This window comes from Macaca fascicularis, chromosome 9 (genome assembly GCF_037993035.2).
Source record: "Macaca fascicularis isolate 582-1 chromosome 9, T2T-MFA8v1.1".
NCBI classification, from domain to species: domain Eukaryota; kingdom Metazoa; phylum Chordata; class Mammalia; order Primates; family Cercopithecidae; genus Macaca; species Macaca fascicularis.
Window position 1 is genome coordinate 136,165,998 of NC_088383.1, and position 14,123 is coordinate 136,180,120.

At 46.4% G+C, this 14,123-nt stretch overlaps 2 protein-coding genes across 5 annotated transcripts in view; one reads left to right on the plus strand and one right to left on the minus strand.

Annotated features, from left to right (window-relative positions):
* Window positions 1-936, minus strand: part of INSYN2A (inhibitory synaptic factor 2A) — a 61,156-nt gene extending 60,220 nt beyond the window's left edge. For 2 of the 3 annotated variants that reach the window (XM_005566733.5, XM_005566730.5), the window contains exon 1: window positions 546-936. The gene's annotated coding sequence lies outside the window, so the exon portion shown is untranslated. The remainder of the gene's footprint in view (window positions 1-545) is intronic. The other variant, XM_045362264.3, reaches the window with a different exon arrangement.
* Window positions 1-14,123, plus strand: part of DOCK1 (dedicator of cytokinesis 1) — a 555,400-nt gene that overhangs the window by 296,128 nt on the left and 245,149 nt on the right. The gene's annotated exons all lie outside the window — the stretch shown is intronic.

Here is a 14,123-nt window from a genome sequence, read left to right on the forward strand (position 1 = left end):
TTTCACGTGGGCATCTGCCTTCACTGCTGCTCGCGCTTCTCCTCAACGGCTGGCGTCAGGGCCCTTCTGCTCCAACTCATCCCCCCCGAAGTTAATCAGCCGTACTTTCCAGGGCGCTTTAGTTTGGAAAATACTTAAAAGCCTCGAAATGTTCATGGGAGACGGCCGCCCCCGGATCCCCCAGTTCTGCCTGGCTAAGGCTGTCGGGCGCTCAGGAAGCTGTGGCGTTTGTCTGGAACCGACATCGCAGAGGCGCAGCCCCGCTCCTCGCTGGCGTCGCCAAAGTTGCCAGACGCCCCTCGGTGACCCGGCCGCGTCAGATGCAGTTGCATAACCTCGCCCCCCACCTGCGCCCGCGCAGGGTCCACTACCGGCTGCTCCGGGGTGTCCCGGCCCCGGGAGCCGCCGAGTCTCCGGCCAAGCCGGTTTGGGGGCGAGTGCGTTCGCCGGAGTCGGGGTGGGCGCCTGTCCGAGCGGTGCTCTGCCCGCGGCCAAGTACGACGGGCGCGGGGGTGCGGGAGGAGGGCACTTGGGGCTCCGCTTACCTTCCGCTGCTTACAGATAAGTCGAGGTCGGTGCAGCGCCTGGCTCGGGCATGTCTCGCCGCGGACCCTGGCAAGCCTGGCGCGGCACGGAGCACTTCGGGCAGGGCATCCGCGGCCAGACTCACCGGGCTCGCGCGGAGGAAGGCTCGGCTCCGGGGACTTGGCCGGCTGCGCGCCTGCTGCCCGCCCCCTCCACCGCCGCCGGCCCGGCCCTCCTGGACCGGCGGGCCCCCGCGCCGCAGCTCGCGTCCCTCTGGCCCCGCTTAGCGATGCGCGCGGGGAGACAGCGGCTCGGCCGGCTCCGGGGACGCCCGCGCGCTCGCTTGCTCGCGGCGTGGCGGAGCCAGCCACAGCCACCCGGCTTCGCGCTCCTCCGATGTCCTCATTTACTGCAATTGTCTTCAGCGAGATCTCAGAGCCAGGGCCAGGAGGCGGGGGCGGGGCGGGGGAGGGAGCAGGAGGGAAGTCCTTGCCGCTGCTCCAGGTCCCAGCTACTCCGCGGAGCCTGGCGGCTAGAGGCGAGGGCGCCCCGCGCCTGCTGCCTGTGCGCCCGGCTGGCACCGAGGCGGGCGGAGCCCCGGGCCCCGCGGGGCGGGGGTGGGGCGGGGGCGGCGCGGGGCCGGGCCGGGCCGCGTGCCTGGGGTGGGGGATAGGGAGGGAGTGGAGGAGCCCCCTCCCACCGCCGCGGGAGCTGAAGGAGGAGGAGGAGGAGAGGAGGTGGAGGAGGAGGTGGTGGAAGGAGCTGCCGCCGGCTGCCGCCTGCGCGCGGGGCTCCACCACAGCGCGTCCTCCGGGTTTCTGGGCTGCAGGCGGCGCTGCATGGCCCGGGAACTTGTTGAGTCTACCCTGGAGCCGCCTCCGGAGCAGCTGGAGGCCGGGGGACTCTGTGTGTTCTCTCAGGGATTGAGGGGTGGCTGGGGACCCTGCTGCATGGCTGTGTGGTGTGCCAGCCGGCATGGCACGGCCGAGCTTTGGGAAGCCAGGCGCAAAGGGTGCGGGTCGTGTACGTGCCTGGCCCCTCACCTGCGTATGGTGCCTTGTAGAAGCAGGGGTTCGGGGATCCCTTCAGTGCAGGCTCCAGCCTGGTGTCAGCCCCTCTACAAGGGGACAGGAAGTCCTATGAGTGGCCTGAGGAATGAAGTGGGAGGACTTGCCTGATAATGTTGCATGCTGACATTTAGGGACACTCCAGAGCCAGCGCCACTGCCACTCCTAGCCAAGAACCCTACTCCCTCCAGAGCACACACTCTCCACCAGCAGAAGCCACAGAGCGCAGAGGCTGAGTTCCTTTGGGGCAGAGTAGAAGTCTCTTGGGGAGGAAATGACCTAGGATGCCAAGGAGCTATCCCCACCCTTAATTTCCCACCCACCAAAGAGTATTGGGTGTTCTGAGCTCAGGGCAGCAGACCCAGGGGTCCCTCTGATGCCTGGTAGGCCCTGGGGCCTGGGCCAGGGACTAAGCAGCCAGCCGAGTGCAGGGCTCCTGGCCCCCTGGATTTGCTCCTAGAACGTAAAGTAAAATGTAAGTAGCCACATGTATTAGTCTATTTCTCAGGAAAGGACAGAAAAGTGGTGGACCCCAGGGAAGGGACAGGCTACAGAGAGTAAATTGGGAGGACAAGTGCTAAGTCCTTTCACCCACCCACCTCTTCAGACACGTCAGTGGGCAGTGAGACCTCTTTGCCTGTATATCCCTGAGTCCCTGCACCTAGCACCAGCTCTGTGCCTCTGGCCAAGCCATCACTCCATCCTTGTTCACTGAGCTGAACTGAGCCTAGCACTGCCTTATAGAGTGTCTGTTTTTTTGTAAATGGCTTTATACGAAATACCTTATTTGTCTGTGGATACTTTGGGCAGTGTGTCCAGGCATTCCAGAAGAAAAAAAAATCTAAAATGTCGTCTGTTTCCCTCTTACCCTGCAGCATCCTTTGGGATACAATTTTGCCAGCCTTGGGGATCCAGATATGCTCAGGACAGGAGTCCTTAGCCTGTGGATCCAAACTCTGCCCACCTCACTCTTCTTGTTGTCCCTCTTAACTCAGATCCCCCAAGCCCGATTTTCTAGCTTACCAGGGAGGCTGTTGGGAGCTGGCTGGAAAGAGATGCTTAATTCTGTGTGAGCAGTTGGAAACTGCAGTCCCCTCTTCTGCCTGGAAGGGGCCAGGAAAGGGAATGTATAGGAGTTGGGGACGTTTAAAACTAGATAGGAGAAGATGCCACTCTCCAGCATGTTCCCTTGGGGATGTGCTGTTACACCTGCGGGCTCCAGCAATTTTCCCAGCGGTCTGGGGAACTTCTGTAAATCTTACTTTATTGGCAGTCCATAAAATTGAAATCTGCCTTCCGTCTTTTAAACGTGACTGTAAATAAAGCTGCCAGGAAACATGGGCATTGGGCTGATAGTATCAGAAGGCTGAAGTTTTCCGGGGCCAAGAGTGAAAACGGGTCAACATAAATGCATGCACAGCAAGGCAGAGCTCAGCCACAGGTGGCACTGTGAGCTGGCAAGAAAACAACTCCAAGGACAGTGCTATCTGAGATTCGCATGATGTATAACTCCAGGAAGAAAATGGAAAGCCGTAATTGGCAGATTAGAAAATCCACTTATATGAAGAAGAGAGTATAATAGAACTTTGTAGCATGATCAAGACTGCTTAGAGTTGTTCAATTGTCTAGTAGACTTACAGTTGTTTTGCTAAGTCTATTAAAATCATTGGCATCCCTTCTTTTGTTTTGAAGAAACGATTTACATATTATATTACTTAAGTACATGTCTTCAGCATCACAAATCAAAATATTGATGAAAATTTGCCTCACCATACCTTTGACTCGGAGAGATATTCCACATGGGTGAGGTGTGTGTCACCATGCTCCAGACTTTAAGGCAGGCATCATGCTGGGGGCTGGCTGGGGAGAAGGGAGTTTCAGTCATCGTTCTGCCCACGGATCCCTATTGCATTTTTTTTAATAGATGGGATGTAGGCTTATTTTTAGGGTCTAGAATGAGTCAATATGCTCAGCTTCCTCAGGAAAAAAAAAAAGTGAAACTTGATAGAAAGATTCATTTTAGGAATCAATTGGTATTGGCTTTTTATATTTTGCTTAAGATTTTTGTTGAAAAAGATAGACTTGCAAAGGAGAAAATAGCAACTTTTCAAGTGGGATTTCCTAAAAGCAGAGGAATAAAAATAAAGGAAAGTTCAAGACAGCTAACTAAGCAAAATATCCAAGTCTCTCTTCTTTTGCCTTCTTCTTGGAATTGTGCAGGGGTTGTACAGAGAATTGCTGGAATTCCACCTCTATGGTATAGTAAGTTTGAGGTCTCAGTTTCCACATAAAAAGTCAAGAATATACAAGTCAAAGATGTTCAAGAATGTTCATAACAGGTTTATCTATGTCTGTTCCAAACTGGAAATAATCCAAATACCAATCAACAGGAGATAAAGATTTATTGGTTCTTCATTTAGTGGAATACTAGACAGCAATCCAAAAGCACTGACTGCTGATTGCATGCGTGGAGGACTTTTACAAAGGTGCAGATCAAAGGAAGCCAGACACCCAGTGTTTATGACATGATTCCATTTAGATGAAGTCCAAGAATGTGACAAAATTACTGATGGTGGGAAATATCCGAATGGGGATTACCTTTGAGGCACACTCCTTGCCCAGAACCACAGCACCTTCAGTGGTGCTGGATCGTTCTCTTACACTAGTTGCTTATGCAGTTTTCCACATACATAGAAATTCATGGAGATGTTTCCTGTCTCAGTGTGACCCCATTTGTCTGAGCGTCATCACTGTGTCATTGCAGTGTCCACATGAATGCTCCCCAATAACCCTCACCTCTCAATGATCCAGCATATCTGTCAGTGCGATTAACCTGTATCCTCTCCAGTGTGCAAGGCAGGAGAAGAGAGAAGTGTCTCCAAACTAGCAGCTGCCGAAGAGGAGCCTTCCGGTTTAGCTGCACAGCAGAACTTCCTTCTTTAGGAGGCTGCCGATGAAACGCCTGCCCTTCCAACTGTCCGATGTGGCTACGACAGAGTTCACCATGGACATGAATTTTTCTTTCCCGTATCTTTGTTACATGAAACGGGTCCCAATCCAGGTCCCAAGAGAGGGTTCTTGGATCTCACACAAGAAAGAATTCAGGGCGATTCCGCAGTACAAAGTGAAGGCAAGTTTATTAAGAGAATAAAGTAGTGAAAGAACAGCTACTCCATAGACAGAGTGGGACATTCCCAAAAGTAAGAGGAGGAACGCGTCCAGCCTAGATACAATACTCATATATATGGGGAGCTCTGCTCTGCTACAAGGATTTGTGATAAAGGATTAAATTTCTGAATTACAATATTTTGCAAGAATCGGTATTATCTGTTTTTGTTTTTGTTTTTGGAGACAGAGTTTCGCTTTGTTGCCCAGGCTAGAGTGGTGTGATGTCAGCTCACTGCAACCTCTATCTCCCATGTTCAAGCAATTCTCGTGCCTCAGCCTCCTGAGTAGCTGGGATTACAGGCGCCCGTAACCCTGCCTGCCTGGTTTTTTGTATTTTAGTAGAAATGAGGTTTCACCATGTTGCCCAGGCTGGTCTCCAACTCCTCAGCTCAGGCTGTCCCCCCATCTCCGCCTCCCAAAGTGCTAAGATTACAGGCGTGAGCCACTGTGCCGGATATTATTATTTTTACAGTAAAATTAGGAATGCCTTTGTTCTCAAGATGTCTGGATATTAGGACACTCCTAAGTCTGGGTCTGTTTAGTAAACATCATCATTGTGTTCCCTTAACCTTAACCATCTAGAGGTGAGGAATGCCTAACTTTCTAAGAATGCAGCCCGGGAAGTCTCAGCCTCATTTCCCTAGTCTTCACTCAAAATGGAGTCGCTGTGGTTCGAACGCCTCTGACATCTTCATATTCCAGAGAGACTCTTAGATGAGCCCAACCTAAGTCTGTCATGGGCAGGTTCCACCTGTCAGTTCAGAAGCTGTGGTCGCAGATCAGCCAGTGCTCAATGCCTGCAAGGGAAGAGTAACTCCTATCGCCTTAGACCTGTAGGGTCGAAATCAATCACTTGGGGACACTTTAGCCTTGCCTTTCAAGAACAAGACAGACACAATGCTCAAGGGTGCCCCAGTGGGGCCTTCTTTTCTGCCGAGCCCTGCAGGAAGGCTTTCTGCATCATTCCCCTTGTCATATTCTGCTTGAGCCTTTACTCTCCTCTTTCTGGGCTTATTTCTGGTTTAAGAGTCTCACTTTGTTTAAAGCCCCTTGCCCGTGGCTCTTCCACTGTCCTGGCAGCCGAGCCGTGTTTCCTGCTGGTGGGAACCAGAACTGCTTCTAAAGTGCTGGTTCATGTTCCAGGGACATGCCACTCCTCTGGCCTTCTTTTCCTTTCATGTTAAGAAACTAGAGATGGTTTATTGGCCTGAAATACACATTTGTTTTGGAAAACCTGAGCATCGTGAGGACTAGTTGACATCCCTGGCTTTCTATGATGCATCATTGTGAATCTAATTTATCTACAGAAACGGGAGGTTTTCCTTTTGAAAGAGAGTGAAGTGGCTCTAGGTGGTTTTTTTTTTTTTTTTTTTTTTTTTTTTTGATGCTCCGTACAACCGAGGCAGTGATGTACAGGAATAAGGAAGAGTAGGCATGCACTCTGCCTCTCCCTTCTCCCCTCACAATCCCTCATTTTCAGGGCTCTGAGCAAACCCCAAGGCTTTCCCCTCCCAACTGCAGTCTCTCCTTTCTTTTAGGTGGACTCCTGAGGAATGAAACAGAAACCCTTTATTTTGTTGACCTTTATTTGGTTTCCATAGGGTTTCTTACTATCCCGTTCTCATCACTGGGGAGCCAACCTCTTCAGCACAGGTAGGTGGCTCAATGGGCTTGTCTTAATCCTTGCTGGCAAGGCCACTAGTCTCATTGAGCCTGCTGAAGCCACCTTCTCATAAAGCGGCTTCCATGCCCACGACAGAAAGTGACACTTCTGATCAGAACTAGGGCAGGAAGGGCCCAGGCGCTTATGCCTGTAATCCGAGCACTTTGGGAGGCCAAGGCGGGCAGATTGCTTGAGCTCAGGAATTCGAGACCAGCCTGGCCAACATGGTGAAACTTTGTCTCTGCTAAAAGTAGGAAAATTAGCCAGGCATAGTGGTGCATGTCTATAATCCCAGCTACTCGGGAGGCTGAGGCAGTAGAATCACTTGAACCTGAGAGGTGAAGGTTGCAGTGAGGCAAGATCATGCCACGATATTTCAGCCTGGCCAACAGAGCGAGCCTCTGTCTCTCCACCCACCCAATCCCCCAAAAAAAAGAACTAGGACAGGAAGGGGTAAGAGGGGTAAGAATGGATTTCACGCTTGAGCTTCCAGCCTACCAGCACTCTGTACTGGTGCTGGAACTACTGGCTGCCCTTCCCAGGCCTTCTGCCCTGGTGCACAGAAAGCTTTTCTTTAGGGAGCCGCTGCAGGGGGACCTGGAGTCTTCTCCCAGCTGGGTGGTGTAGGAACTTCTTGTTTGCCCTCCATCCCCACCTTAGGTTCCACAGGCATGGAACGGGGATGGGGTAGAGGAGAATGCAAGGAAAATGGAAGCCTCTTTGTTCTGCTTTTTTCCTTCCCCAAGCCCTGACTGAATATGAGACTTTGATGAGAATGATGCTCCACTTCGGCTGTGCACCTCCAGGGTGCCAGGTACTCGGTACATTGTGGGTTATATACATTGGTTCTTACCAGATAACCGTGAGTGTGATATTGTTAAAGTCTCTCCACAGATGTGGATCAGAGAACGTAAATGATCCTCCAAGGTCACACAGCTAGGAAGGGGTGGAGCCTGGATTGAAATCCAGTTCTGTCTGATGCAACCAGAGGACAGATTCTGACCAAAAATGCCAGCTGCTCCTGCCAGGCTCTCAGGAAGCTGACGCTGCATCCTGTCTGGCTGGAGAGTAGCTTTGACCAGCATTCTTTTGTCGTCATTAGCCGCCCCTCATCATCTCACTGTGTTAGTTACACTTTGAAATAAAAACAGGCACTGGAACAGCAATATACCCAAATCATTTTGCATTTCGATAGCACTCTAAGCTTTCCCAATATAATCTCAGTGATATTATCACGTTTTCTTCGTTGAATAACAGCTATTAAAATGATTCATCACAATATACGTATCCCATCTATACCACAAGAGGCTACTTCACACCCTTAGGGTGCCATGTATAATGGCATCGTATTACCATGGCCTTTGGATTATCCTGAACACCTCTTTGGTACTGTCATTTGCTGAGATTCAGTCATAGTGGACAGGATATGTGCTTTTATTTTTTTTAAAGATGACTAACACACTGCATATAATTCTAATTACCTACCCTTGACATTTTATGCACTCAGTGCAATAAATTATTTTGCTAATTTGGTCTAAGAATTGACGACCTGACTTTAGAAGTATTTATTTAGTAGCATGGCTCATGGGTGATGTGATAGCAAGCTATTGAACATTGGAAAGCAAGCATTTTGCTCTTTTTTTTTTTTTTTTGAGATGGAATCTCGCTCTGTAGCCCAGGCTGGAGTGCAGTGGGGCGATCTCGGCTCACTGCAAGCTCCACCTCCCAGGTTCACGCCATTCTCCTGCCTCAGCCTCCTGAGTAGCTGAGACTACAGGCGCCCGCCACCACGCCCGGCTGATTTTTTGTATTTTTAGTAGAGACAGGGTTTCACCGTGTTAGCCAGGATGGTCTCGATATCCTGACCTTGTGATCCGCCTGCCTCGGCCTCCCAAAGTAAGCATTTTGTTCTTAAACACCAAGCTCCAAATGGGAAAAGTACAGAATTAAATAAAAAAAAAAATCTTTAGTTATGTTTGATGACCTTTGAGGGCACAGAGGTGGTCAATTCCATGTTTTCCATAAACATTTTTTTTTCATATTATTGAGTCTTTGGAGAATTCAACAGTCTTCACGTTAACTGCACTTTGCGGTAGGGCTGCAGATCTCCCCATGTCCAATTCACCTAATTTGTGCTTTGGCACATTCTGCAGCTGTGCCGTACTCTAAATGTGTGTGCACCCCTCACTTCTGGGTTCTCATATGTTAGTCCATTAACTAAAGTTAAAGTAAAAATCAAAAACTTATTTTAAGACATTTCTTATACAATTTTGATTTCTTTCTTTCTTTTTTTTTTTTTTTTGAGATTCAAAGAAAGGCAGGGAATTTTGCTTGTAAATGTTGCTTAATGTTTTTTTCTCTTTTTAGAAAATTCGGTGTTCATAGTTTAAAGTCAGTATGGCTAGAATGTTGTACAAATGCTCCTGGCGTCATCCAAATCCCTGTATCTCGGCAGTCACAGCTCCCTGGCACCTTCCCCTTGCCTGGACGGAGGCCTCTGAGTGATCTCCTAGACCTTCCTCGATTGAGAGGGGAGACGGAGGATCTTAAGATTCCAGAATATTCATCTCATTTAAGCAAGGGAGGCAAATCCTACAGAGCTTTTTCCCATTTGTGTTATTGGCTGTTTCTGTGGATTCAAGAAAGAAACATGAAAATCTGTTTTGTTTTGTTTTGAGATGGAGTCTCACTCTGTCACCCAGGCTGGAGTGCAGTGATGTGATCTTGGCTCACTGCAGCCTTCACCTGCCAGGTTCAAGCCATTCTCCTGCCTCAGCCTGCTGAGTAGCTGGGATTACATGGGTGCGCCACCACACCTAGCTAATCTTTGTATTTTTAGTGGAGATGGGGTTTCATCATGTTGGCCAGGCTGGTCTCGAACTCCTGACCTCAAGCAGTCCGCTTGCCTCAGCCTCCCAAAGTGCTGGGATCACAGGCGTGAGCCACTGTGCCCAACCTTTTTTTTTTTTTTTTTAAATAGAGATGGGCATTTGGAAATTGAGTCACCCAAAAGGTGAAGTAGCATTGTCCAAGAGATCTGTTACTCAGTATAAAGTTGAAAGGAAACCTAAATTCATTTTATTTGTGTTTTCAGTGTGCATCCCAGACATTTGTTTCAGAATTTGTTAAATATTGAAGAAGATCACGTAGGGTTGAGTAGGTGAGAAAAGTAAATGTGGGTTTGAGAGGCCATGATAGCCGATACCCTCACTGGCTGCTCTTGGCCTGTTGGACAAGCCATCGTTGCACATGACTTGCTATCCTATGACCCGCCTCCAGATCGGTCACCCTCCCCATTTGACTGTGGGTGGCCTGGCTCTGTTTGATGACCATGAGCAATAAAGTTACCCTTTCATTACCATGCCTTGGGCTATCTGAGCTGAATGCCCCTAAGTTCTAATAGAAAATAACATTTATTGATTTTTTTTTTCTTCTCTGAACTCAAATATGACAATGAAGAAATTTATTTTAATGGTACTGATTTTTTCCTTCCCCAGAGTAAATAGTGTCACATGGAATTGCTCATGATACTTTTGAGTCCCTTAAAATAAGACTTGTGATTCATTCACACCATGAAAATGGTAGAGAACCAACATCTTCACCTTCAGATTCATACGTTATTGACTCTTTCCTTTTTGGTCCGTGGGTGTTAATGAACATTTTCACTCTGGAGCTTTCTCGGCTTCCGACTCCAGCATGGATAAAGGAGTGCAGCTTCTGGCTGCCTGGTTGATCCTCTGGGTCTCTCAGCCCTGGGATTTCCAGGTTCCATCTCTGTTGTGGTGGGCGAGTTGCATGATACATTCGATTTGGTATTTTACAGAACCTCTACTGAGAAAATAGGGTAAGCAGATTAAAGCTGAACTCAGACACGTGTTTGGCAACCACCCACTCTTGGTGGCGTAAGTGGATGGAGGCAGGTGGCCACAGCAAACAGCATGTGGCTTTACGAAGAAATGTTCCCCTTCCATACATTAGGCCTGTGTAAAGTTCCTTGTTGGACTTTTGCTTCTTCGATGACAATACATATTTTGTTAGTATTTAAAGGACATTTTTAAACATTACTGAAGTGAAATCAGCTTAAATTGCGATTCATATGACAAGTGTTGAAACAGGGTGATGTTTGCCATGAATTTAAATAAGCTCCGTTAAAGTACAAATGTCTATATACCATGTAAGACGCAACGGTCTCCCATAGACTTCCCCTATTCTTTATTTCTCGACAAGCATGCATAATCTCTCTGTTTGAATACAGAATAGAGTCAGTTATTTTAAAAGAGTTATCATCTAGGGGTATAGTACACTTTAAGCAAACTCTTTACATGCAAGTATGACTTACCAACAAGTAAACCTTACCAAATAAATGCTCATTTTGATTAACACTACCTTCAAATAACCACTGTTTACCATGCACTTAGAGGGATTCAGTTTTCCAAAATAATTTAAAAGGTGACTTTTTAGAACATCATCTATTACATTATTGTCTACCATATATTCTTCTTCTTCTTCTTTTTTTTTTGAGACAGTCTCACTATGTTGCCCAGGGTATAGTGCAGTGGTGCAAGCTGAACTCACTGCAACCTCTGTCTCCCAAGCTCAAGCAATTCTAGTGCCTCAGCCTCCCTAGTAGCTGGGATTACAGGCACTCGCCACCACGCCCGGCTAATTTTTATATTTTTAGGAGAGACAGGGTTTTGCCTTGTTGGCCAGGCTGGTCTCAAACTCCTGACCTCAAGCGATGTGCCCACCTCAGCCTCCCAAAGTGCTGGGATTAAAGGCATGAGCCACCGTGCCCGGCCTACCATATATTCTTGTACATACATGTGTATAAGAATACACATTTACTTAATATACTATCAATGTACAAAATTGTTGTGGATTTCTGCACATGTTCCTTGGGTAAGAGAGTCTTGATGTGATTTGCACTGTGAGAGCAGAACTTAGGTGCTCTGTGTTCTCCAAAGTCCCCCTCTACCTCCTGGATGGCATTTATTGAGTAGAATCCAGAGCTCAATAAATAAAGAACCTCATGTACTTCCCAAAGAGCCAGACATTGTGTTAGCTGCTTTATACATACGTCTCTTAATTTTCGTTGTTTGACAACATTATGAACTATGAAATGTTGATAGGATATGAAAAATCAAGAGCTGGTCTTACAGAATAGTGCAGGATTCCTTCCCTGCTCCATTTTTCCAAGCTCTGCTCCATTGGAACTTACTACTGTGCTGTCTTTCAGTACGTCTGAAGGTCTTTTTCAATTTAAATCAGTTTATTCCCATTTTTACCATATCCATCACCCTGCTCCTCCTAATATAAACAGACTTAGTGGCCTATTAAGTATTTTACTTCTAATGCCTTTCAGTTTCTTCTTGGCGGTGGAGGTGCAGTCTCTTCCAAAACCTGCCTGCACTTCACAGAGAACAGGACCTCAGTTGCCAAGAAGAAACTGAACCTTTGTGGGGGAAAAAGAAAAATACAGCCTTCCCTCATTCTCCAGTCTTACTTGAGCCAACTCAATTTATGCCCACCAGTTCTCACTACTCATAGTTCTAGAGCTTTATGAGAATTAAATCCCGATCTCACCTTAATCCTCCTAAAATCTCTGTGAAACTGGGCACTGTTATCCACACCATTGTGAGATGAGGCAGCCAGCACAGGGTGGTGCCTAAATGTGACCAAGTCAGGAATCTTATGTAGAAAGCGGTACCAGGAAGTTGGGGGCTGATTAGGTATTGTCTCCAGAAATATCAGATGAACAGTTCAACTTCTAGTGAAGCAAAAGATAGGCATATTTTGGCCTTGTTTAACTTGTACCTGAATGTACCAGTAACACTTTTGGAAGATTTGGACGTACTCTTCCTCTTTTCCCAGGAAAATAAGAGAATATGTATTCTTGTACATGTTGAGAACACGGACAATTCTCACATTTTGAGATTGCCTTAATAGGCAACTGACTTTGTTATCTAAGTGTTGATTGAAAGAATAGTTTATAGCAGGTGTTAAAAGTTTTTCTAAAAGCGCTACATTATAAATATTTTAGACTTTGAAGGCCATAACATCATAACATTTCAAAGGTCATGAAAACCCAACTCCGCTGGTGAAGCAGGAAAGAAGCTGTAGAGAATATGTAAACAAATGGGCAACCACTGAGTTCCAACAAAACTTTATTTACCAAACCAGGAGGTGGGCCAGATTTGGTCCACAGGCTGCAGTTTTCTGAGCCCTGGCTTATAGCGTAAGTTGTTGGGCAGAATTTTGATACCATATGTAGACCCAAATTTTAAGAATGAATTGATGCGTTTGACTGATGATGGGAGAATTCAGTGTTTTTCCCCTTTGCTTCTTACATACACTAGATTGTAGGCTCACCCGGCCTCATCTGTGATTTGGGCAGAATTAGAGCAGTATATCCTATCAAGGCTTACTTCTGGCAAGGGATATGGTGAAGGGGCCATTCATCTGTTAGTATTTGAGTAAGAAATAGTTCCATACAAACAACTGGGAATGTCTTTGTCATTGTGAAGCAGAAGAATTTTGCTTTCTCAGTTATGGGAATACTCCAGTTATGGGAACCAAAATGCAGTCATTACTTTAAAATGGACAGTCGTATATGTTTGGCTCCTTTGTCCAATAATTTTATTCACCACGTTCCCCTGAGAGAAGACTTGAGGAGACAATCCTGAACAGTCAGTATTGGATTTTCATCTCCCGCTGATTTATTTAAGTATTTCATGCAACCCAATGGAGTATCTTTGCTGTAGGCTTTTAATACTGGAGCTCTTATGATGACTGTTGTAATTTAGTTTCCTGTATTGATGGTTTCCAAACAATTGAGATGAATAGTTAAGTTTCTATAATAGTTCTCTGTAACCATATGAAAAGTGATTATGTATTAGCTTAACATGAGTTTTTCACTAAAATAAGAATCGATAATCGGTTATCCTTTTGAATATTATATTTAATGCCTAAGATTTGAATATTATCAGGAATCCAAGATTTCAAGACCCCGTTTCATTCTTTTAAAAAACATGACAAAATGTGACATCATGAACATTGGGATCACTGAGCTTCATTGTGGATTAACACCCAACTTTCAAATTTGTCAGCACGTTATCATCTGTTAGTACATTGAGATATTCTCTAAAGACATAGGATAGACTTCCAATTTAATTTCCTATTGCAGTATTTTTGTGTTGCCTATCATTAAGACTGTAGAGCTTCTTTATTAATTAAATTTAGTTCACTGTGTATATTGCTACCACTTACCAAGTGGTAGTTAATACAGCCTCTCTTAGGTGATGGCTTCTTGTTTACCTAGCAATGAAATGCTTAACCTACACTGCAGTTTTTTCATGTGTGTTTAACCAAAGGAAACATCTTTGTCTTTGAATTTATCTTCTCATTGCATAACTGGAAACACTGAAATTTATTTGATGATCCAGAATCAGTTTCTTGGTTTTTAACTTTATTTCCATCCACAACGGGTGGCAGCTGTGATAAGGTTTCATGTTCTTTACACTGAGATTCCACTGGATGAGTCTGAATGTTTAATTCCCAGAAGTTAGGAGAAGACTGAGCTGGCTTTTGGGGTTTAAGAATGAAAATGCAAGTGCATGTGTGCCTATTTTAGGGCCCGAGTTGGATTTTCATAAAATAAAGCAAAATCTGAGGTCACCCTGTGTGGGAAAACCTCATCTGAG